The sequence below is a fragment of the Phyllobates terribilis genome, unplaced genomic scaffold, assembly GCF_046119375.1.
Source record: "Phyllobates terribilis strain yellow unplaced genomic scaffold, ASM4611937v1 Scaffold_1952__1_contigs__length_186348, whole genome shotgun sequence".
Taxonomy (NCBI): Eukaryota; Metazoa; Chordata; class Amphibia; order Anura; family Dendrobatidae; genus Phyllobates; species Phyllobates terribilis.
The window spans coordinates 102,103-126,942 of NW_027364712.1; the positions used below are offsets into that span (position 1 = coordinate 102,103).

Here is a 24,840-nt window from a genome sequence, read left to right on the forward strand (position 1 = left end):
TGTTTTGTGTCACTTTATGTACAGTTCTGGCCAAAAGTCTTGTGACTGATACAAATTTTGGTGTTCACTTCAGTGTTTTTAGATCTTTTAGTCAGATGTTTCTGTGGTTACTGTAGTACAATTATCAGCATTTTATGAGTTTTACACTTTCATTGACAAATACATCAAGTTTATGGAAAGATTCAATATTCACAGTGTTGACCCTTATTTTTCAAGACTCGTTCCCTTCGCCTTGGCAGCTGGATATCGGCTGCTGGGCCAAATCCTGACTGACGACGGACAATTTTTGTCTAATCAGTGCTAGGAGCTCACTACATACATTTCTGTTTGTCCACCCGCTTTTTGAGGAGTGACCACAATCGAATTGAGATCTGGAGAGTTTACTGGCCATGAACCCAAAATGTTAATGTTACCCAGACACTTAGTTGTCACTTTTGCCTTGTGACATATTCTCCGTCATGCTGATATATGCATTGTTAATCACCAAAATGCTCCTGCTGTGTTCTTAGGTATAATTGTGAGTGAGCCCACTCCCTTTTGATGATAGATAACTCCACACATGACTCGTCTCGGGGTGCTTTACTGTTGGCATAACACAGGACTCAAAGTAGCGCTCAGCTTTTCTTCTATGGACATTCATTCTTCCATATGTCCCTAACAGTTTGAAGGGGGCCTTCATCAGGGAAATAACTTTACCCCAGTCCTCTGTAATCCATTCACTGTAGTTTGCTGCATTTTATAATCCTGTTCTTCATCTTTTTCATGGAGAAAAGTAGTTTCTTTGCTGCCCTACTTGACACCAGCACAGCCTCCAAAATCCTTCTCCTCACGGTGTGTACAGATGCACTGACGCCTGCCTGCTGCCATTCTTGAGCAAGCTCTGCAATGGTGTTGAACCAATTCCATAGCTGAATCCTATGTAGGAGATGATACAGGTACTTGCTGGACTTTCTTCGGAATCATGAAGTCTTCACAGCAAATTAACCTCCCCCTATTAAGTTATTATTTATTATAGTGTCATTTATTACATGGAGCTTTACATGTGAAAACGGATATACATAGCAAAAAACAAGTACAATAATCTTGAACAAAAACGAATCACCGACTGGTACAGGAGGAGCGAGGACCCTGCCCGCGAGGGCTTACAGTCTACAATGAATGGGTGAGGATACAGTAGGTGAGGGTAGAGCTGGTCGTGCAGTGGTATGATGGAGCGGTGGTTACTGCAGATTGTAGGCTTGTCAGAAGAGGTGGATCTTCAGCTTCCTTTTGAAGGTTTCCACTGTTGGCAACAGTCTGATATATTGGGGTAGAGAGTTCTAGAGTAGGGGGATGCATGGGAGAAATCTTGCGTGCGATTGTGGGAAGAGGAGATAAGAGGGGAGTAGAGAAGGAGATCTTGTGAGGATCGGAGGTTGCGTGCAGGTATGTAGCGGGACACTAAGTCACAGTTATATGGAGGAGACAGGTTGTGAATGGCTTTGTATACTATGGTTAGGGTTTTCAACTGGAGTCTCTGGATAATGGGGAGCCAGTGAAGGGATTGACAGAGGGGAGAGGCCAGGGAATAGCGGGGGGGACAGCTGGATTAGTCGGGCAGCAGAGTGCAGTTATCTGACAGGAGAAAACAAACTCCTTTGCCATGCTTGCCGATGGGGCGAGGGGTGTGGGAAAGGTGGAATCCAACGTATGAAAGTGCAGCTGGAGAGGCCATGTCAGAGGGGTGAGTCAGGTACCATTGATGCCAAGGAAGGAAAGTTTGTTAGTAATGAAAAGGTCATGGATGTAGGAAAGTTTGTTGTAGATGGAGAGAGCTCTCCATAGAGCTCCTGTTAGTGGGATTGGGGAAGCGGGGGATGGGCAATGGGTATAGGGTTAGGAAGGTTGCGGAAATTTGATAGATTGTGGATGAGAGGTAGAAGTGACTGTGGGGATGTGGTGAGGAGGGCCATGATTTGGAGAGATATCGCCAGCAGTGAGGAGCAGCAGGAGAGAGCGTGAGGTGGCTGTCTGTGTTTGGAGACAGAGGATTGTATGTTGAGGAACAGATCTGAGGAGGAGGTGAGATGGAGGGAGAGATGACCAGTTCATTACTAGGTGTAGGGATTAGAAGGGTTAGTAGAACGTCTAGGACTATAGGGGTGAGAGTGAAAACAAAGAGAAGCCTTTTTTTTTACTCTGGCTGTGCAGTTACCTTCAGTTATCTTCTGGTTCAATTGTGGTCTAACTCAGTGCAGCACACTGTAAGGTGGCTGCCAGACAGGTCGTGGATGGGAGGTATGTGTCCCCGAAGTACCAAACTTCGGTGATGTAGGACATGGAGAAGCAGGCTCCAGAACACATAGTGCTGGGAGGGAGTTAATGGGCCCGGATTAAAGGGCCGGGTTTTAAGAGCAGCTGAAAGAGTTGGGGGGAAACAGCTGCTCACTCACCTCCAGTCCAGGTCTTGGAAGGCCTGATTTAAGACAGCTGCGCCTGTCTCAATGGTGCTGTGTGTTGTGCAAGGTGAGCAAACCTTGCATGTGCTGCTCAGTCTGCTGGAGGCAGAGAAAAGCACTACATTTAAACGGCTGATGCCGTGCTTTATGGACTGGTTATTTTTAGTTTTGTTCTGTTATAGCAGTGTTTCCCAAACCCCATCCTCACGGACCCCCATAGGTCATGTTTTCAGAATCTCCTTAGTATTACACAGGTGAGAGAATTCCTGATGCCTTGATGATACTTCAATCACCTGTGTAATACTAAGGAGATCCTGAAAATATGACCTGTGGGGTCTGTGAGGATGGGGTTTGGGAAACACTGCGTTATACCTTTTGTGTATCTGTTGTATGGTGGCAGAAGGTGCCAAGCCCCCCCTGCTTTGGGCAGAGGGGGGGGGTGTGTAAGGTTGCTGCCGGACAGGTCGTGGACGGGAGGTATGTGTCCCCGAAGTGCCAAGCTTCGGTGATGTAGGACCCGGAGAAGCAGGCTCCAGCACACATAGTGTAGTGATAGGGTTTTGTGGTTAAGTAATTTCCTTGGGAAAAAATTAATATGCATTTTTTTTTTTTTTTTTTTTTTTAACAATTCATCTGATCATTCTTCATAACAATCTACAGTTAATGCAAATTGACACTATAAAAACTGAAGCTGCAAACTTTATGAAAGCCAGAATGTGTTTCAGTCTCCAAACTTGACGACTGTGTATTATTGTGTTATCTCTTTTGTATATTATTGTGTCACCTCTTATCTTGTGTATCGCTTCTCTCTTCAGTTTGTTAGCCACATGCTGCCAGGCGAGAGCTTGTGGGCACAATCATGCGGCTGGTGATTCTTGATGACTATGCCCTGGCCAGCGAATGGGCAGCAAAATACATAAGTAATCGCATCGCCCAGTTCAATCCTGGACCTGACAATTACTTCACACTTGGGCTACCCACAGGTAATGTGCCTTTTATCTATCTTTATCCAGTTTTCCACGAGTTGGTTCAAGCATTTTAGTTGTGGATTGAACTATTTTTGCACATGTGAATTACGAGAAGTCCTCACGAGTAAGTCAGATGTGTACGGCAAAGCTTCATAGAGGAGGGAGACTCCAAGTTCACCGCTGAACATCTGCTCTCCATGTTTCGTTGCGATCTACCAGTGTCTCCGTAAGATTTGGCCATTCTCTACTGTTATATGCAAGAGTGTGCCAATTTTCCAAAGGAACAAGGAGATTGAGTAGCTCAACAGCCTCTTGCCACTGATCGGCAAACAAATTTGGAGAAAATAATTGGACAAAGCCTGAAGGACGCGGTAATGCAGGGCTGTGTTCTGGGGGATCGATGAAGACCTAAGAAGCATGATCGGTGCTGAACAGTATGGATGGTAATCCAAAGCCTCCATAACCAAGCTTGGCGTGGAAGGTACTCGGGAAATAGGAGTGTGAGTTGGGGGTCTCCCAGTGGTAATACAGTTGGAATCACTGCCTTATTAATACAACGGGGAACTGTTTTTATTTCAATTAACAATTTAAAGGGGTTGTCCGAAACCAACACTGATTTAATCCTAAATCTCTATTTAATTTAATAATCGACCGTATTTTTTGGACTATAAGACGCACTTTTTTCCTCCAAAATTTTGGAGGAAAATGGGGGGTGCGTCTTATAGTCCGAATGTTGGGGGGATGTGTATATGTATATGTATGTGTGTGTATGTGTATGTGTATATATATATATATATATATATATATATATATATATATATATATATATATATATATATATATATATATATATATATATATATATATATATATATATATATATATATATATATATATATATATATATATATATATATATATATATATATATATATATATAGGGAGCTGTAGCGGTGGAGGAGCGGGGCACAGGAGGCAGCGGCCGCCCGCTGCAGCCTACACTGTCCCCGCTGCTAAAGAAAATGAATATTCACTGCTCCTTAATAGCGGCACACAGTGTAGCCGCGCTGCGGCTCCAGCTGCTGCCAGAATCGCCTGTGCCCGCTGTTAAAGGCCATGAATATTCAACCTCTCTCCACGCCCATGGGCGTGGGGAGGGGGTGAATATTCATGCCTTTTAATAAGCGGGCACACGCTATAGCCCGGCAGCAGCAGGAGCCGCAGCGCGGCTAAGCTGTGTGTCGGCTATGAAGGAGAGTGAAGTCCCTGCTCCCCGCGCACACAGACCCGGCATGGGGAGCAGTGACTTCCGGCAGCTGATCTCTCCATGTGAGCCGCGCATGGCAGTGACGTCATGCGCGGCTCACGTGGCGAGATCAGTGCGGGCAGACAGGAAAGAGAAGAAAGGTGAGTATGAGTGTTTATTTTTTTTTTATGTGCAGCCTGATGGGGATTAGGGGGGCCATGCATACTAGGGTATGGATGAGGGGGCCGTGCATACCTGGACGGGGATGATGACCGCCGTGCATACCTGGACGGGGATGATGACCGCCGTGCATACCTGGACGGGGATGATGACCGCCGTGCATACCTGGACGGGGATGATGACCGCGTATAAAAGGAAGGGGGTTGGGCATATGTACCAGGATAGGGGATATTGTCAGAATTGGGTATTACCCCTATACCAGTGTCAGCAGAAGACCCCTTCCTCCTTAAAAGCGCATCATGAACACATTTTTTGCTTAATTTTTTTTTTTTTTTATTTTCCTCCTCTAAAACCTAGGTGCGTCTTATGGTCCGGTGCGTCTTATAGTCCGAAAAATATGGTAATTGCTTTTCTAATATACTTTAATTAAAAGTTAATCTAAATTTATCTAACTGGGGTGTGTGTGTGTGTATACATTTGTTTTTTTTTTACCAACTTCCTGTTTGATAACATTTAGTTTGAAAATCCCCAGTGCATCCTGGGATATGAAGACGGACGTGATCAGGGAGCAGGGGCTGCGGTCACTGCTGCTGCCTCTTTTCCCACCCTGAATGAAGCGTCATCAGTGATGCCTGTTTCAGGGGCTGGGCTAGTCCCTGCTACTCTGCGTATGTGTCGGTTGTCAATTCTAACTCTCAGTGGCTCAGCAGGATCTTGTCACTGTGCAATATTCTTTTTAATGCGCAGCGTCAGGGATTCCTCAGAGACGACACCGGGGAGATCACGCAATATCTCACCCTGCCATCACTGTGTCACGGATTTCGTCCGGAATCGCGAGCACGCGATCCAGATTACTCGACAGTTCAGCAGTTTTTGGGGATTGCGAATCTCAAGAATGCTACCTCCCGGAAGCTAAAATACAATAAATGAGGGGCCCGGTGAAGAAAGCCATAGCAAATTCGGTCATGTCCCTTGGAGGTGCAATGTACCTGTTGGGTACCCTGATATCGTGGGTTCTGTGAGCACAATACCATTCCAGGGTTTTACAGTGGGATCTGCTACATAATGAAGTTTCTCTTAAGGGGCACTTGGAAGGGAAGATGTCCTTATCACCCTGGTCAGTAAAATCTTTATAGAGGTTAGGCTCATCCTGCCAACAATCTCGAGGGGTTCCCTGGGTACTTGGGGTCACTAGCACAATTACCACAGATGCGAGTCCCAGAGGGTGGGGAGCCCAGGGGACCTGGTCAGATATCGAAAAGGGTCTCTCCTCCAATGCAAAAGAACTTCTGGCGGTCCGAGCTCTGCTGTGCCTGTTTGGGGTGAAGTTCAGGTCCTAGGAGGCATCGACTATGCAGCCTGCACAGCAGATCACAGCCCGGGCACCGCGTCTCCGGGTAAATCTCCACCTTGTGAGTTGCTTCTTGTGCAGCAGCCCCATGCAAGTTGCTCCGCTCTCCTCGGCCAGCTCCTGCTGAAGACTGAGCTCCTCTGCCCAATCTAGGAGCTCAATAGCCCTGATCACGTCAGTGGTAGCCCAGCAATGCTGGATCAGATTTACAAATGGCAAACTAATCAGCCCTAGGCATTTCTAATATGTGCAGAGCAGGCGACATAAGTCTGACCGGTGTCCTCATAGACCTTTCCTCAGCTGGAGTCTAATAGGAGCAGTAAGATGGCCGTCATGGGGTCCATTGTTAGATCTCGGCTGCCATAGGAACTCATCGGCACCATGATCGCGCCTCCTTCTCCTGTCTAAAGTGCCTAAATGCTGTGGAAGCCCCCTACTGTGTCATACAGTGGATTAAACTGCCAGGGTCAGGGTTGGCTCCACACTGTGGGGAGCTGAGGCAGGAGCAGGACTGTGTTATACAGCCACACTTCTGCCGCAGATCTTGTAAGAGCCCTGACAGGACCTGTTTGATGATAATGTGTCCAATAGAGCAGGACTGCCCTGTACATATTCACCACTAGCTGGGAACCAGTTACTTACAAGGTCTAGTTTCGGATGTGTTTCCAGGATCTGTAGTTATCAGCATTTTATCCTTAAGGCCGAGTTATAATATCACTGTAACACTCTCGCCCTGTACCTGTATACCTGCCCTGTGTGCTGCACAAAAGTATATAACAAAGTGTGTGTGTACACAGATATCTATCTCCTGAATGGAATTACTGCTAGATCTCCTGTACATAGAAATATGAGGTTCTTAGCGCACATTTTGAGCAAATTGTGCGAGCCCATCTGCCAACGTCAAGGCGACCTCTTCAGATGGGTCCCTACACTAACACTACACTAACTTAGTAACTGGGACTAGTTTTTTGTATTATTATTACCACCATTTTTACTATTTATTATTGCATTAATGCAATTAATTGTAACTGTTATAACACTAATTAAAAAAAAAAAAAATTCTAATTTTTTTATTATTCTTGTGATTCTAATAATGGTATTACTAAAATCCCTATGCCTAAAGCTGTTGATCCAGAAGAAGGCAAAAACCACAGGACACATTCAGCCAATTTGTGTCACAGGGGAAAAATTCCTTCTTGACCCAGAGAAAAGGCGATCAGTCCTAGAACCCTGGATCAAACCTAATAATGTTACTAGTTATGTAATTACTATTACTGTCCTAAATGTACTACTACAGTTGTTTATAATATAATTTTTTTTTTATAGATTTTGTCTTATGTCCTGCTTTCTTATTAAAGTACTACTCTAACTTTTCTATAACTATTTAATATTACAGTATTGATTGAACTAAGTCTATAATTATTTTTATTTACTCTGTTCTTTCTATAGATATAACTAGTTTATATTATTATTATCCTGCTATCTTATTACGGTATTATTCTTTTTTCCTATTGCTACTAATACTACCCTATACCTAGAGTGTTGATCCAAAAGAAGGCAAAAACCTCAGGACACCTTCAGCCAATTTGTGTCACAGCGGAAAAATTCCTTCTTGACCCCGAGAAAAGGCGATCAGTCCTAGAACCCTGGATCACACTGCTATTCTACCTACTACTATTACTTTATTACTTTTCCCCTCCCCCATGACAGCACACTTTGAAACTACGGGTGCTGTCATGGGCTCAGGAAAAACCGGCTACCGGTAAGTAACCTTGGTGTTTTCCTGAGCCCATGACAGCACCCGTAGTTTCAAGGTGTGCTGTCATGGGCTCAGGAAAAACCGGCTACCGGTAAGTAACCTTGGTGTTTCTTACTATTATCACTAGTATTATTACTCAAATGACACTAAAAATGATATACTACCACTAGATTACTACTATCCTGCGATTATTACTTTGGTGGATTTCTACTTACCAGACGGTATTGCCGTATGATGTTATCGACAGAGAGGTCCCAGCAGGATTGTCCACATAGTGTTCCTCTTTCCTCTCAAATACCGGTTGATGTAATGGCGGAAGTTGCTCTTGTTATGCTTCTTCCTTTTTGTTGTAGGACTGATTGTTGTCCTCTTCTGTCCTCTTCTGTCCTCTTCTGTCCTCTTCTGTCCTCTTCTGTCCTCTTCTGTCCTCTTCTGTCCTCTTCTGTCCTCTTCTGTCCTCTTCTGTCCTCTTCTGTCCTCTTCTGTCCTCTTCTGTCCTCTTCTGTCCTCTTCTGTCCTCTTCTGTCCTCTTCTGTCCTCTTCTGTCCTCTTCTGTCCTCTTCTGTCCTCTTCTGTCCTCTTCTGTCCTCTTCTGTCCTCTTCTGTCCTCTTCTGTCCTCTTCTGTCCTCTTCTGTCCTCTTCTGTCCTCTTCTGTCCTCTTCTGTCCTCTTCTGTCCTCTTCTGTCCTCTTCTGTCCTCTTCTGTCCTCTTCTGTCCTCTTCTGTCCTCTTCTGTCCTCTTCTGTCCTCTTCTGTCCTCTTCTGTCCTCTTCTGTCCTCTTCTGTCCTCTTCTGTCCTCTTCTGTCCTCTTCTGTCCTCTTCTGTCCTCTTCTGTCCTCTTCTGTCCTCTTCTGTCCTCTTCTGTCCTCTTCTGTCCTCTTCTGTCCTCTTCTGTCCTCTTCTGTCCTCTTCTGTCCTCTTCTGTCCTCTTCTGTCCTCTTCTGTCCTCTTCTGTCCTCTTCTGTCCTCTTCTGTCCTCTTCTGTCCTCTTCTGTCCTCTTCTGTCCTCTTCTGTCCTCTTCTGTCCTCTTCTGTCCTCTTCTGTCCTCTTCTGTCCTCTTCTGTCCTCTTCTGTCCTCTTCTGTCCTCTTCTGTCCTCTTCTGTCCTCTTCTGTCCTCTTCTGTCCTCTTCTGTCCTCTTCTGTCCTCTTCTGTCCTCTTCTGTCCTCTTCTGTCCTCTTCTGTCCTCTTCTGTCCTCTTCTGTCCTCTTCTGTCCTCTTCTGTCCTCTTCTGTCCTCTTCTGTCCTCTTCTGTCCTCTTCTGTCCTCTTCTGTCCTCTTCTGTCCTCTTCTGTCCTCTTCTGTCCTCTTCTGTCCTCTTCTGTCCTCTTCTGTCCTCTTCTGTCCTCTTCTGTCCTCTTCTGTCCTCTTCTGTCCTCTTCTGTCCTCTTCTGTCCTCTTCTGTCCTCTTCTGTCCTCTTCTGTCCTCTTCTGTCCTCTTCTGTCCTCTTCTGTCCTCTTCTGTCCTCTTCTGTCCTCTTCTGTCCTCTTCTGTCCTCTTCTGTCCTCTTCTGTCCTCTTCTGTCCTCTTCTGTCCTCTTCTGTCCTCTTCTGTCCTCTTCTGTCCTCTTCTGTCCTCTTCTGTCCTCTTCTGTCCTCTTCTGTCCTCTTCTGTCCTCTTCTGTCCTCTTCTGTCCTCTTCTGTCCTCTTCTGTCCTCTTCTGTCCTCTTCTGTCCTCTTCTGTCCTCTTCTGTCCTCTTCTGTCCTCTTCTGTCCTCTTCTGTCCTCTTCTGTCCTCTTCTGTCCTCTTCTGTCCTCTTCTGTCCTCTTCTGTCCTCTTCTGTCCTCTTCTGTCCTCTTCTGTCCTCTTCTGTCCTCTTCTGTCCTCTTCTGTCCTCTTCTGTCCTCTTCTGTCCTCTTCTGTCCTCTTCTGTCCTCTTCTGTCCTCTTCTGTCCTCTTCTGTCCTCTTCTGTCCTCTTCTGTCCTCTTCTGTCCTCTTCTGTCCTCTTCTGTCCTCTTCTGTCCTCTTCTGTCCTCTTCTGTCCTCTTCTGTCCTCTTCTGTCCTCTTCTGTCCTCTTCTCAGGAAACGCAACCAGATATTAACAGCAATCCTCAACTGACAGAGCGCCACTACTGACCTCATCCCGCTAAGTAAAAGTGTTTTTCCTGTTTTACACAGAATGCAGACTACCGTGCAGCAACCTATACTCCTGAGGGGCCGCAGGAAACTGGAGTGAATAATGTCCTCCTCTTCCTTTGGATTACGCTTATGCCGTGTTCTCACTGGTGCTATTGGCTTCCATTGGAGATTTAAGCTTTTTGGTATTTTTGATGCTGTATAGTTAGTCACAAAGTTACCTGAGACGTAATAAATAGCATTAAAGCTGCAGTCATTTTTTTTATGTACACTGCTCAAAAAATAAAGGGAACACTTAAACAACAGCATATAACGCCAAGTAAATCAAACTTCTGTGAAATCAAACTGTCCACTTAGGAACCAACACTGATTGACAATCAATTTCACATGCTGTTGTACAAATGGAATAGACAATAGATGGAAATTATTGGCAATTATCAAGACACCCTCAATAAAGGAGTAGTTCTGCAGGTGGGGACCACAGACCACATCTCAGTACCAGTGCTTTCTGGCTGATGTTTTGGTCACTTTTCAATGTTGGTTGTGCTTTCACACTCGTGGTAGCATGGGACGGACTCTACAACCCACAGAAGATGCTCAGGTAGTGCAGCTCATCCAGGATGGCTCATCAGTGAGAGCTGCGGCAACGAGGTTTGCTGTGTCTCAGCGTAGTGTCCAGAGGCTGGAGACGCTACCAGGAGACAGGCCAGTACACCAGGAGACATGGAGGGGGCCGTAGGAGGGCAACAACCAGCAGCAGGACCGCTACCTCCGCCTTTGTGCAAGGAGGAACAGGAGGAGCACTGCCAGAGCCCTGCAAAATGACCTCCTGCAGGCCACAAATGATCCTCCTTAAGACTGTCAGAAGGAGCTCACTGATAGATTCTCAGTTAGCTAATTTTGCAGCCAGGAATAGACAGTGCAGCACAGATGCTACAGAAGGCAACATTTTCAATGAAACTCAATTACAGAAATCAATTTTAGCCCCAAATACTTGCATTAAAGTAAAAAAAACAAATGACCCCAAATCTGGACAACCGCTTTAACTCCTTACCAACATCTGCCATACATGTATGGTATAAGTCAGTAGCGGGTGTATGGAGCAGAGTCAGCTCGCCCCGTACATGGCAGATAATGGCTGTGACAAACAACCAGGACCTGCCTCTAAGAGCTGCGAGTGGAGCGAAGATCTGCCCACCGCTGTTAACCTGTTCAGTGCTGCTGTCAATCTCTAACAGCAGCATTAACAGCGCGCCGACATTGGGACGCATCGTTGCATGCGCCCACCGGCGCTCCTGTGACGCGATCACAGGGCGCCGATGGACTGCTATGACATCCGGGGGTCTGCTGAAGCCTCCGTGCCTGTCATCATAAAGCTTCATTTGGGCTGTAAAGAAGACCGTGATTTTGCTATATGGAGCATTACTGTGGTATCGCTGTATATAGCACAAGCAATCAGATAATGTATACAAATGCAGTGAAAATATATAAAAAAAAAAAAAAGTTTAAAATATTAAAACCCCACACGTTCAACTCACCTCCCACTAAAAATAAAGATAATAAAAATATACACATTTGTGGTATGGTCTCTTTCAGAGAAATACAATCTATCCAAATATAAAAAACAAATGATCAGTGAACACAGAAAAAAATTCAAAAAGCCAAAATTGCATTTTTTTCGTTCGCCACAATACTACAGAAAATCCTGTAAGAAGCGATGACCATGTCATATGTGTCCCAAAATGTTATCAATAAAGTCCTCTTGCCCTTCAAAAAATAAGCCCCCACACAGCTCCATCAACCCGAAAAACGAAAATGTTACGGGTCTCAGAAAAAATGGTGACACCATAAAAAAAAGTTTTTTTCTTTTGCCAAAACTATTGGAGAAGTTTGGTCTTGCTGTGATCACACTGAGGAGTAGGATCCTATCACCAGGTCATTTTTACCACACTATGTACGCCGTTAAAACCCTTCCCAGAAAAACAGTGTCAGGCTTTTTTTTTCCTCGCACTTTTACTGCACTTGGACTTTTTTCCCGTTTTCTAGTACTATGTGGTAAATGAATGGTGTGATTTATAAGTACCGCTCATCCTGCAAAATAACAAGACCTCACACTATGTGGACAGACAAGAAAAAGTTATAGCCCTTGGAAAAAGCCAAGGAAAAAACAGAAAAAAAACATCAATTGGTTCTGTTGGGAAGGGGTAAAGCTGAAGAAACGCATGTAACAGCAGAATATGGAGGAAGGTGAGATATCACAGGCTGGTGGATACTACCTGCTCCATCGCTGGCAGAGTAACCCATCCCCATGGAGGCCGCTGAGATCTTCTCTTGTAGAAACGGATCCAAAATCTATAAAACATGGGGAACAGTCAGCAGAGGGTTTGGTGATTGGCTCATATTGACAATATACCCAGGGGCATTACTGGGCACAGGGAAGATTGGGAATGAATAGGATTGGCTGTTAGATATGTGATCTCTTCAATTAAAGGGGATGTCTAGTTGGAACAAGTTCTCACTGATCTCTGGATAGGTGATGACTCTTAGATCGGTGGGTTTGGCCGCTATGACCCAATCAGCAGAACAGCACTTATAGATAGAAGTGAGCGAAGTGCAAATGTTCAACCGCCAGTCCGTTCATTCTCTATGGGGGGCGCTGTACTCCGCTTTCTCCTGCATAGAGAATGAATGGAGCGGTGGTCCGGGGAGGGTCTAGCAGGGATTAGTTGGGTTCCCAGCAGATCTAGAAGTTGTCACTTATCATGTGTTGGGGAATAATGACTTCTCCTCTGATAAATGTGCTGATTCCTGTCAGTTGTGGTCGCTGAGTGCGTGTGATGGGATGTGGCTCCGTCCGTTATATTATATCACGTCTTATACCTATAATCTCGCTGATCGCAGGTGTCTGTCTTCACACTCAGATGAGATGGAACAAACTGACCATATAGAACTTTTTTTTTTTTTCTTCAAATTCAAACCGAGCAATCCTATTGGCTGAGTATGAATGCAGTTACCATGGTGACAGAAGTAGCTGCAGATTTAAAGGGACAAGATACTAATATTGTACTAAAGTGTATTTTATTATATAGTTCACATAACTGACTGGGTACACCTTGGTGCTGGTGGGATGGCTTTTTTTTTTTTTAATCAAAAACCATGTTTACTAAGTACCCTATATTATATATATTTCCTATTGCTTTTTACTTACTTATAGCAGGGTATATGTTCATATTGTTTCTATCCTAAGTTTGTCTATTTTCTAATAGATGGGTAAACTTCTTCCTCGCCTTTGAAGCACAGCTTTCAATTATTCCTATTGTAAACGAGGTAAAAAGCTTCGAGCCGAGCACGATCAGACTCCTTCAGTCCCGCAGCAGGTAAATCTGTGAACATCGCCGGCACTCCTGCTGTTCCTAGTACCGATCCCTCTGAGCGGCTGTGCAGTAATGAAGGCTGGATTCACCCCAAACTTGCTCGTCTTTTTTTTCGATTTCCAGTTCTGGTAATTAGTGATACACATGTGTATATCCAGTGGTCAACTCAAAACCTGTGTATGGAAAATTAATTGTTTGCTGTATGCATCTCATTTGTAGGATGCACACTATTCATTTCAATATGGAGCGGAGTAGGAGGAGACTTTCATTGCTGTCGCCCTTTACTTCCTCCCTGCTGATAGGAAATGCCATGCTGTTTGCTTGTGTCCTGTGATTACAGCAGCCTGCAACAGTTTTCAGCGTGCACTCCCCGGCTCAGGCATCAAGCAGTAAATGATAACATTAAAACGCTGCTACCCCTTTGTTAGTCACTTTTTTATCTTCTTCCCCTTCTACGAATGCTATAGTCCGTTATTCTAGAACTGCTCTGAAAATGGTTCTCTCTGGAGTGTTGGGATTTGGGTTTAGGGTGGGTTATGGGAATTGAAGTTCAGATACTTTGTTCATATTTTTACTATGGAATTACTATGTCATGTATGTTATTATTGGAGTTTTTCAATAAAAATGATTTGATTAAAATAAATATGAAATTAAAATTCCTCTGTTCTTGATAAAGCATAGGATTTTTACTAAGAGGTAAATTGCACGTTCCTTGTTTTCCGGGCACTTACTTTACATTTTTGCTAGTTTTGTACGATTACACAATCCCTTTTATAGGCCAGAGCCAGTTGTACATCTCTCCCTAAACTCTTGTTCACACTATATTTTATGCCAGTTTTCTTATATGGTTTCTAGATGTTGTCCAGCTTTGATAAATAATTAGTATTTATACTTTTGCTTTTAGATAGACTTGAAGAATGCAGATCCGGAAAGGGTGGAGAAACAAATTGAGAAGATGTTTGACGTTCCCGCTAGTGACTGTATCCGGGTACGATGCGCTCCAGATCAAAATCATTCCTGTAGGCAAATTTAACTCCGCTGTCTGTACCTTGTCTTTTTATTTTTTTCTACAAAATGTGGCTGGAAAAGGGGCAATGTAGCGAGGAATTTACATCAATTTTTGGTGTTAAAAAAAAAAAAAAAAACCTTTTGTGACGCATCATTTTTGCGCAAAAATGTGCAGCTTCCGATTTTACAACACTCTTGCAACTTTTAGAAATTGGGCTTGGTAAGCTACACAGGTCTAAGAACGACGGGTGACGTTAAAAGTGGATAAAGATACACGGTGGCTCAGGGGTTAGCATTGTTGTTTTGCAGCACTGGGATCCTGGGTTCAAATCCCACCAAGGACGACATCTGCAAGAAGTTTGTATGTTCTCCCTGTGTTTGCGTGGGTTTCCTCCGGGTTCTCCGGTTTTCTCCCACACTCCAAAGACATACTGATAGGGAATGTAGATTGTGAGCCCCGATGGGGGCAGTGATGATAATGTCTGTAAAGTGCTGTGAAATTAATGACGCTATATAAGTGAGTAAAATAAATAAAGATAGATGGAAGTGCTACATAAACATTTATCAAACATCGTGCAACACTTTGATACATTTGGCACAAATAATGGTAACACAACCACAAGCAAAACTGACCTGAGAAAGTCCCTTTATGATACATTTTTCAGAAAGAATTTGAAAGATTTAAAGCGTTAGAAATGAAGAAGATTATCCAATATCCCAGAAAAAGGAAAAGTCTCCAGATGTCTTTATGCCGGATGCCGGTCTGTGTCCATACCTAAAGAAGAGCTGCCAAAAGAATGGGAAAGGAATCCTTTAGTAAACATAAATATCCATTGGGGTTTTAGGTGTTAAAAAAATGATCATATGAAAGATTTTGTGATCTGTGGTTACATGATTGTAATAACAACATTAAAGCCCCATTCAGATGTACAGGTTTTATCCATGAGAAACTGAGCAGAATGATATATAGGTTTGTGGGAGAAGATTCAGTATAAATTGTAATTTATTCATTAGATTTGAGAGTCTTCAGTGGTTGATACCTTTAATGGCTAACTGAAAAGATGGTAACAAATTGCAAGCTTTCCAGACTACTCCGGCTTCTTCATCAGGCAGACCTGAGACCTGAGTAGTCTGGAAAGCCTGCAATTTGTTACCTTTTAATGGCTAATGGAAAAGATGGTATCAACCACTGAGGACTCTCAAATCTAAATACTCTTCTATCTACTGGCTAATACGGTACAAAGATAGATATTTTTCCTGTATCAATTTATTCAGTGGAATCCTGCTGTTTGTACAGATGAGTCCAGTGGGCGGTCCTACTAATGATTGACAGCTATCTTTGCCTGCATGGTCATACAGGGAACTGTCAATCACTTAGTAGGACCGCCCACTGGACTAATGTACATACGGTAGGACTTTCACTGCATAAAATGCCAGTTTTGCTGACTCTCTTCCCACAGATATGTCTATCAGTCTGATCAACTTCTCTGCTCTACAACACCCCCCTACAGATCTTATACCATTTCAGCATGACAGGTTCCTTTAATCACCTGCAGATGACATAAGTAGCCATGTTCTGTGTGGCTTACGGAGGGGCTTGATTGCTTGTCAGCTTCAAACAGGTTTCATTTCTTCTGATTCGTTGTAGCCGAGTTCTAAACTGTATTAAGAAATTCATTTCTCTGTTTATTTCTATTAGATGTCGGGGAAGCTTGGAACAAATGTGGAAAGTGTTCTTCAAGAAGTTGTCAGGAGGCTTCCACCGTGAGTACGGACTAATGCGGCTCTATCCATCTTCTCTTTATTAAAGGGAACCTGTCACCTTGGAAAATGCTATGTACCTGCAGGTATAGGGTTAATCTGCAGATAAATATTGTTACAATGCTGCCCGGCCGCCTTATTGATAGTCTAGGTACCGGGAGAAAATTAACTTCTTTCCTCCCTGCAGCCGCCGGCCTTCACTCATCGTTGTGCACGGAGCGGCTACAGTCTTGGATCACAGCACCGCTCGCTATATCAGGGGCGACGGCTGTAAACCCGGCCCGGATTTTGATTGACAGCTTGCTCTGCACAGATGCGCTGCAGAACCACTTAGAATCTGAGTGAAGGAGTAGTATGTTCACAGATAGAGAATATGGCTCATCCACGTGCAGATCTGCTCCACGTCCGATTACATATTTGTGGGAGAAACCCTAGTGGCAGCCTCATATTTCTGACATGGATCCTCTAGTGCTATTTGTGAAACTGCGGCTCCCAGCATAACTTGATGAGAGACCGTCAGTCTGCTGGGACCTGTAGTTTCACTACAGCAGGAGTGTCACAAGCTGCGGACCTCCGCTCACTCCAGCACTGGTCGGCATTTTCAGCACGTGAACGTACGCTATGCTTTCTGGAGACACAAGGGTGTAGATAATTTTATCAAACCCTTGACTGTATGTTTGCTGAACCCTAAGTGGATTATATTGTTCCCACAGTTTCAGTTTTGGGGAATTTAAAGGGTTCTGGCCACTGATTTTCCTTAAAGGGGATCAGTATCCCTGTATGTCTTTGTATATACTTGATAAAGACCTATAACAGGTCGAAACGTTATGTGATGGCGGAATAAACTTTGTCTTTTGGAATTCATCACTCTGGACTGAACGCGGTTTACTTACCTTTATCCCCCTTAACAGGATGTCTTATTTTTGTGTTTTAGTCCCAAGATTGAAAAGGGCAGCCCTCTTAAAGCCCTGCTGTTTGACTCCACGTTTGATCACTACAGAGGCGTCGTAGCAGCATCGCCCTGTGTGGAGGTGACGTGTGTAAAGGCAATAAAATCGTGTCTGCCCACTCTGGCAAGTGCTATGAAGTCAATGAGGTTGGCATACTGACCCCAGAGGAAGTGCCAGCCGAAAAACTAAGTTTTTTTTTAATAATTTTATTAGCCTTTCCCTCTGTCTTCACCAATCAGCCCTCTGTATTGATGATCAGATCAAAGATCTAGACAGGGATTGTCTCACGCTGCATCTCCTTCCTGATTGTATCACTGAGAAGACAGAAGCTGCCCCATCCCATTCTCCAAGAAATGCAGAACCCAATGCATCTGCTGTCCGTGATCCGCTTATTGTCAGAGGACATCATTAGGGACTGCATTTTCTCATTGCTTAAGAAATTGTTGGGGGATCCAGCTAATTGCTGAATAATAAAAGTGCAGCATCGCTCCATTTAAAGCAGTGTTTCCCAAACTCCAGTCCTCATGGCCCCCAACAGGTCAGGTTTTCAGGATTTCCTCAGTATTACACATGTGATGAAAGTATCATCAAGGAATCATGAATTCTCTCACCTGTGCAATACTGTGGAAATCCTGAAGACATGACCTGTGGGGGGCCGTGAGGACTGGAGTTTAGGAAACACTGATTTTAAAGGGACTGTCAGCACAGAATGACTGTTGAAGCCAAGTACAAGCGCTCCGTGGATCACGGCGTGGGCCAATCCTTTATATACTCCTTCCCACCTGCTTGTTTCACCTCTGTCTCCTTCCTTCTCTGGTTCTATGAAGCCAGAGCTGTCAATCAAAGAAGAGGAGGGTGTGGATAGAGGGCAAACAAGCAGGTGGGAAGGTGTATATAAATGATTGGCCCCGTCATGAAGCACCGAGAGTTGGGACTTAGTTTAAACAGTCATTCTGTGCTGACAGTCCCTTTAGGTGAACGAGATCCAGATGCAGCTCATTTCACCGCGTAAGGCTGTGTGCCCACTATGCGTTTTTTAAGCGTTTCCGCAGCGGCAATTCCGCCGCAGGAACGCTTAAATGCTTGGTAGAAGGTCTGCAATGTTCCTCAATGATAATCCGCATGTGCTGTGCACATGCTGCGGAGATTTCCGCTGCGGATTATCATTGCGGAAAAATCCGCAGCACTACCAATTATTTTGCGTAAGCGCGGCGTTTTTGCCGCCATTGACTTGCATTGAATCGCTTAATATCCGCATGACTACATGTACACATGCGGATATTAAGCGATTCTATGTGCGGATGGTACCCGGGTCTGGAGAAGAGGAGACTCTCCTCCAGCCCCGGGTACCATAGTACCTGTTAAAAAACAAAGAATTTAAAATAAAAAATAAACCTTATACTCACCTTCTGATGGCCCCCGGTCTCCTTAGTGATGCGTTCTGGCTCCCCGGCGGCTCGCGATGGTCTAAAAGGACCTTTCATGACGTCATTTAGTCATGTGACGGGTCGCATCGGATAAGGAGACCGGGGGGCATTGGAAGGTGAGTATAATGTTTTTTTACATTTTTTTACCATTTTTATTCTTTTTTTTAACTAACTTGGTCACACTATATAAAATCCATGCCGGTTGCATGGATTTATATAGTGTGACCAAGTTGTCAAGCACTTTTCCATGTGATGCTAAAATCGCTTGGAAAGCGCTTGACAACCCGCATGCGAAATCGCATGTGCAAAACGCGTGACAAACGCTTGTCCCTGGCTGAAAAAAACGCATGTGAAATCCGCATGCCAGGGAGATACAGAAACATTCAGGAAAAAACCGGAGCATTTCTGCATCGTAGGCACATAGCCTTAGAGTGCCGCTGTGCAGGCAAAGACTGCATCCCCCTCTTTCTGAGAATCAGTGGGGCTTGAAGGGGTACGGCCCCCCATCAGTTATAAAGCCATGTCATATCATCAGTCATATGAGTGTTATGAGGCAATGGCGTTGTCTTGACAGCCAAGGATCCTACTGAAGGCCTCCATGTCTTCCATGATTGTACAACTATGAAGCCCGTCCCATAACTGGGATTAATAGGAGATTGGTCATTTTACTCTACACTGTAGCGGTAAAGCGATTGGATGTTTTCGGTGACCTGAGCCTGCAAAGTTAAATTCTCCCGTTACATCATTTTTGGCTTCACCACATCTGTTCGTGTTAAAACTAAAAAAAATATCTTATAGAAATCCTATCGAGTGGATGATGGAATGAAAAAGAAAAAAAAAGATGAAGCGGCAGAATCTCTGGAGTTTATTTTGTTCACTTTGCCTCACCAAGAAAAGTAATAAAAAGATCAGAAAATATTTATAAAAACTACAGCTCTAACTGCAAAAAAAGTCCAGATACAACGAATCTACTGGAAAAAAAGCCCAGATACAACGAATCTACTGGGAAAAAAGCCCAGATACAACGAATCTACTGGAAAAAAGCCCAGATACAACGAATCTACTGGAAAAAAGCCCAGATACAACGAATCTACTGGAAAAAAAGCCCAGATACAACGAATCTACTGGAAAAAAAGCCCAGATACAACGAATCTACTGGGAAAAAAGCCCAGATACAACGAATCTACTGGAAAAAAAGCCCAGATACAACGAATCTACTGGAAAAAAGCCCAGATACAACGAATCTACTGGGAAAAAAGCCCAGATACAACGAATCTACTGGGAAAAAAGCCCAGATACAACGAATCTACTGGGAAAAAAGCCCAGATACAACGAATCTACTGGAAAAAAGCCCAGATACAACGAATCTACTGGGAAAAAAGCCCAGATACAACGAATCTACTGGAAAAAAAGCCCAGATACAACGAATCTACTGGAAAAAAAGCCCAGATACAACGAATCTACTGGGAAAAAAGCCCAGATACAACGAATCTACTGGGAAAAAAGCCCAGATACAACGAATCTACTGGGAAAAAAGCCCAGATACAACGAATCTACTGGGAAAAAAGCCCAGATACAACGAATCTACTGGGAAAAAAGCCCAGATACAACGAATCTACTGGGAAAAAAGCCCAGATACAACGAATCTACTGGGAAAAAAGCCCAGATACAACGAATCTACTGGGAAAAAAGCCCAGATACAACGAATCTACTGGGAAAAAAGCCCAGATACAACGAATCTACTGGGAAAAAAGCCCAGATACAACGAATCTACTGGGAAAAAAGCCCAGATACAACGAATCTACTGGGAAAAAAGCCCAGATACAACGAATCTACTGGAAAAAAAAGCCCAGATACAACGAATCTACTGGAAAAAAAAGCCCAGATACAACGAATCTACTGGAAAAAAAAGCCCAGATACAACGAATCTACTGGAAAAAAAAGCCCAGATACAACGAATCTACTGGAAAAAAAAGCCCAGATACAACGAATCTACTGGGAAAAAAGCCCAGATACAACGAATCTACTGGGAAAAAAGCCCAGATACAACGAATCTACTGGGAAAAAAGCCCAGATACAACGAATCTACTGGAAAAAAAAGCCCAGATACAACGAATCTACTGGGAAAAAAGTTTTATAGCTTTTAGAAGGCAAGGATAAAAAACAATTGTAAAAGTGAAGATTATCCCACATGCACTTTGTCACCCAAGGATCTGCATAAACTGCAGCCGGCCCATCTCAGCACCACTTCTTTTGTTTGTGCTTTTTCCTTATTGCTTTCTGTGTCTTTTTAAAAGGGTTTTTCCATCATTTTTTTAAAGTAATTTTTTCCGATATCCAAAGCATTTAAAATTGTGTGCGACCCTGTGCAGGATATAATAGAGCGACATTTTATCACACTAGGAATATTCTTATAGTGCCACTAGATGGCGCTCTAATCCTGCATGCAGTAGTGATGCTCCTCGGTGCTGCTTTCTATGAATATACATGGATGTTTGGTGCCCAGGAGAGAGCAGAGCTGAAAGGGGAATCTGTTATTAAAGCAAATAAAATGCCAATATTGTGTTATGGAAAGTTCTGCAAATTAAAATACAATTTTGTGTTTTTATTGCCATTCAATACAAATCTCTTGTGGCCGCATGATGGTTCTCAGCTGGTTACAGTGCGATTAGCAGAGCTCTCTGATGTGGTATTTAGGCTCTGGGAAGTTATAACATATATGTTGATAGATCCAAAATAGTTTTACATCCAAAATTCAGTGCTGACTAATCTCACAGCATTTCTGACTTAAATGAATGTAACTAGATGAAATACTATTTTTGCTGCATGCAGCCACCACCAGGGGGAGCTGTTGACATGTGATTATGTACAGCTAGTATTGGACCCAACCGCAGCAGTAGAAGTCTGTCTCCAGTGAGCGCCCTCTAGTGCCAGCTGTATATAGCTGTAGTGAACTCATGCAGTGCTGGGTCTCAGAGCCGTTGCTACCTTCTTTTATGGCTGATTTGTACCTGATATTCAATGTAGAATTTGATGAATCTGCACTAATTGTGAATATATATTACTCTCATTGTTTCTAAGATATGCTGGGCAAGTAGGTTATCTAATCGCTGGGATGAAGGACGCACAGGAAGCACAAATAGGAGACACTCTGCATTTACTGAAGCAGCCAGTGGCTCTGCCCGGCTTTAAGCCTGCGAAACCCATGGTGTTTGCAGGTGAGTTGAACCCTAATACAAATTAAATGGTCCCTGTACTTGATCTCATTCAATAGATAATGTGCAAAATCCCTTTATAAAGTTCAATTAAGTTGGAGTTACTTTTCAGGGGTTAGATAGCCTAAAAGTGTCGGCCGGTAGGGTCTCCCTTCTGTCTAAGTGTAATTTGTCTCTAGCAGCAGAAACCCCCCTATATGGATTGCCGGAAGTGGGGCTTGGCCTTCGACTCTCTGCTCCTGCCTGTCAAACTGTATATGCAGGCTTAACAGAGATTCAGTCTTTCAGTTACTTGTAGGCATCTCATTAAGCAATGTCGGAAGCAATACGTGATGAGTAATGAGAGAAAGGATGTCCCAGGACCTATAGTGCTGACAGAATGCTGTCAGAGGAATCGTCCACTCCAAAAGAGTGGATGGCAAGTTACAGAGCATGTGTATTGGTACTGTTCCAGGACATACTGTTTTATCTACAGTCCATTTAGAATCAAAACTCTGTTCTACATAATATTGTACATGGAACAGAGTATTATGCCAATGTAACTGCAACACGCATCGAAGTCAAAATCTCTGCAGAATTACACCTATAGCCCCCTCAGACTATGCAAAACACCAATTGAGCTTTAACAACTTCAGCTCAAGTGCTCAAAAACTGTAACGGGGTCGGAAAGCTATTGTACAGTATACAGTATATATTTTATTAGCGTAATATTAAAACCTGTATTACAAGAGCACTTAGTTCAAGATTCAGCCTCCAGATGGCGTGACATCAGAGATTAGACACATCTGCAAGAGCGTCCTCAACAATGAATATATAGTCAATCACAGGGACTAGACGTGTAATGTATCAGTACAACAGTATAACGAGTGTTGTGTAGAGATGAGCGAACCCGAACTGTAAAGTTTGGGGTTCATACCGGACACCTAGTGTCCAATGCTGAACTCCGAACACTGACAAGTCCGTTTTAAGAGTGAGAGACCTCCTAGCCCTTACTACGACCATTTTACAGCATCAAAGTTTGTGTCTCTATTGACTTCTATGGGGTTTGGATTCAAGTTCTGGTACCCGAACCGAACTTTGGACTAAAGTTTGGTCGAAACCGAACATCCACGGGGTTCGCTCATCCCTAGTGTAGTGTAAATTCTACATATTTTGCGCCTGAGTACCAGTAATGAGGAGATCCTTACCCATTATGTACCTGCCACTCTCCTAAACACGCGTTTCACTTTTTTAGCTTCTTCAGAGGGACACAGAGTATACCAAACACTGCCCCCCGGGCACCAGATGTACCCCACTGTATCAATTCCTTTAAGGCTAAAGTTACAGCTATAGAATAGATTGACCTTGACAATTCAAGTGCTTTCTTGTGGGAAGTATGTGCACCTCCCGATCATTTCAGTGGAGAGCGACCATTCCCAGCCACCTCTATTGAGAATCCATGACCGACACAGGCGCTGTACCCTCGCCTGTCACACTTTAGTAATCCTACTAATTCCTTGTAACAGCCAGGAACGCCTCCATGATTGGATTAGGAACGGTGATCACAGAGTAGATAAATGCCAGAGAACCTTTATTCTGCAGCCGCATCTTTCATCCCATTAGACTCGGCCTATTTTACCGAAGCCGAGATAATTGAGGAGAGATGTAAGGAAGGAACCTCACGATCCTCCAGGACTAGTCAGCTCAGAGCCGTGACGTGTGGACAAGGTTTTTCTACATTGTGGGGTTGGTAATGACACGCCACCGTGACACATAATGCATGGACTGTCTCCTCTCATTTGTTCTTTGAAGCTTGTTTTCCTCGTGAGTGATGCTCGGCGCATGAGAAAAGCCCAAACAATTAACATCAAATGGGTTTTCTGCGATTTGTAAAATCCTGTGCCCCGCTGATCCCCCGCTGCGGCTCCCCACAGGTGGATTATAATGAGGGCAATCCGGGCTACCGCCCGGGGCCTCGGGTCTCTATGGCCGGATTGCCCTCATTATATGTGCAGCCCCGCGGCACATACCGGCAGACAGTGGCAGGGGGGGCCCCGGACCACTCCCCCAGCAGCGGTGCACAGCCGCTGCTTCTTCAGCCGGGCCAGCACTGCAGCAGTTAACTTCCCTGTGCTGGCCCGGCCGCGTCACTGCTAGGAGACACGGCCCTGTGCGCGGCCGTGTCTCCTAGCTGTGACGTCACGCAGTGCGCGCCCGGCCTGCACTGCTACTTACCACCGGAGAGGAGCAGGAGCCAGGAGGACTGGAGCCAAGCCGGGGGATGGTGAGTGTGTGTGTGTGTGTGTGTGTGTGTGTGTGTGAGTCTGTCTGTGTGTATGTGTATGTATGTATGTGTGTGCAGGCAGATATCATTGTGTGATGTCGGTTTATATGTATTTTTGTGTTTCAAATGTGTTTATGCGTGTATGTATATGTCTGTATATGTTTGTGTGTGTGCGTGACTGCGTGCGGCCTCCTGCTGAGTATAGATGGTGCCGTGTGGCCTCCTGCTGTCTCTGGGGGGGGCGCCGTGCTGCCTCATGCTGTGTATAGATGGCTCCGTGCGGCCTCCCGCTGTGTATAGATGGCACCGTGTGGCCTCCTGCTGTCTCTGGGAGGGGGCGCCGTGCGGCCTCCCGCTGTGTATAGATGGCTCCGTGCGGCCTCCTGCTGTGTATAGGTGGCGCCGTGCGGCCTCCCGCTGTGTATAGATGGCACCGTGCGGCCTCCCACTGTGTATAGATGGCACCGTGTGGCTTCCCGCTGTGTATAGATGGCACCGTGCGGCCTCCCGCTGTGTATAGATGGCTACGTGCGGCTTCCCGCTGTGTATAGATGGCTACGTGCGGCTCCTGCCGTGTATAGATGGCTCTGTGCTGCCTCACGCTGTGTATAGATGGCTCCGTGCTGCCTCACGCTGTGTATAGATGGCTCCGTGCTGCCTCACGCTGTGTATAGATGGCTCCGTGCGGCCTCCCGCTGTGTATAGATGGCACCGTGTGGCCTCCCGCTGTGTATAGATGGCACCGTGTGGCTCCCTGCTGTGTATAGATGGCACCGTGCGGCTCCCTGCTGTGTATAGATGGCACCGTACGGCCTCCTG

At 44.6% G+C, this 24,840-nt stretch overlaps 1 long non-coding RNA gene across 1 annotated transcript in view; it reads right to left on the reverse strand.

Moving 5' to 3' along the window:
- Positions 1 to 12,298: 12,298 nt before the first annotated feature.
- LOC141245625 (uncharacterized) overlaps positions 12,299 to 24,840 on the reverse strand; it is a 56,361-nt gene continuing 43,819 nt past the window's right edge. The window contains exons 2-3 of the long non-coding RNA XR_012309424.1: positions 15,039 to 15,191; positions 12,299 to 12,375 (exon numbers count right to left, since the gene is read on the reverse strand). This is a non-coding gene — a long non-coding RNA (uncharacterized lncRNA). The remainder of the gene's footprint in view (positions 12,376 to 15,038; positions 15,192 to 24,840) is intronic.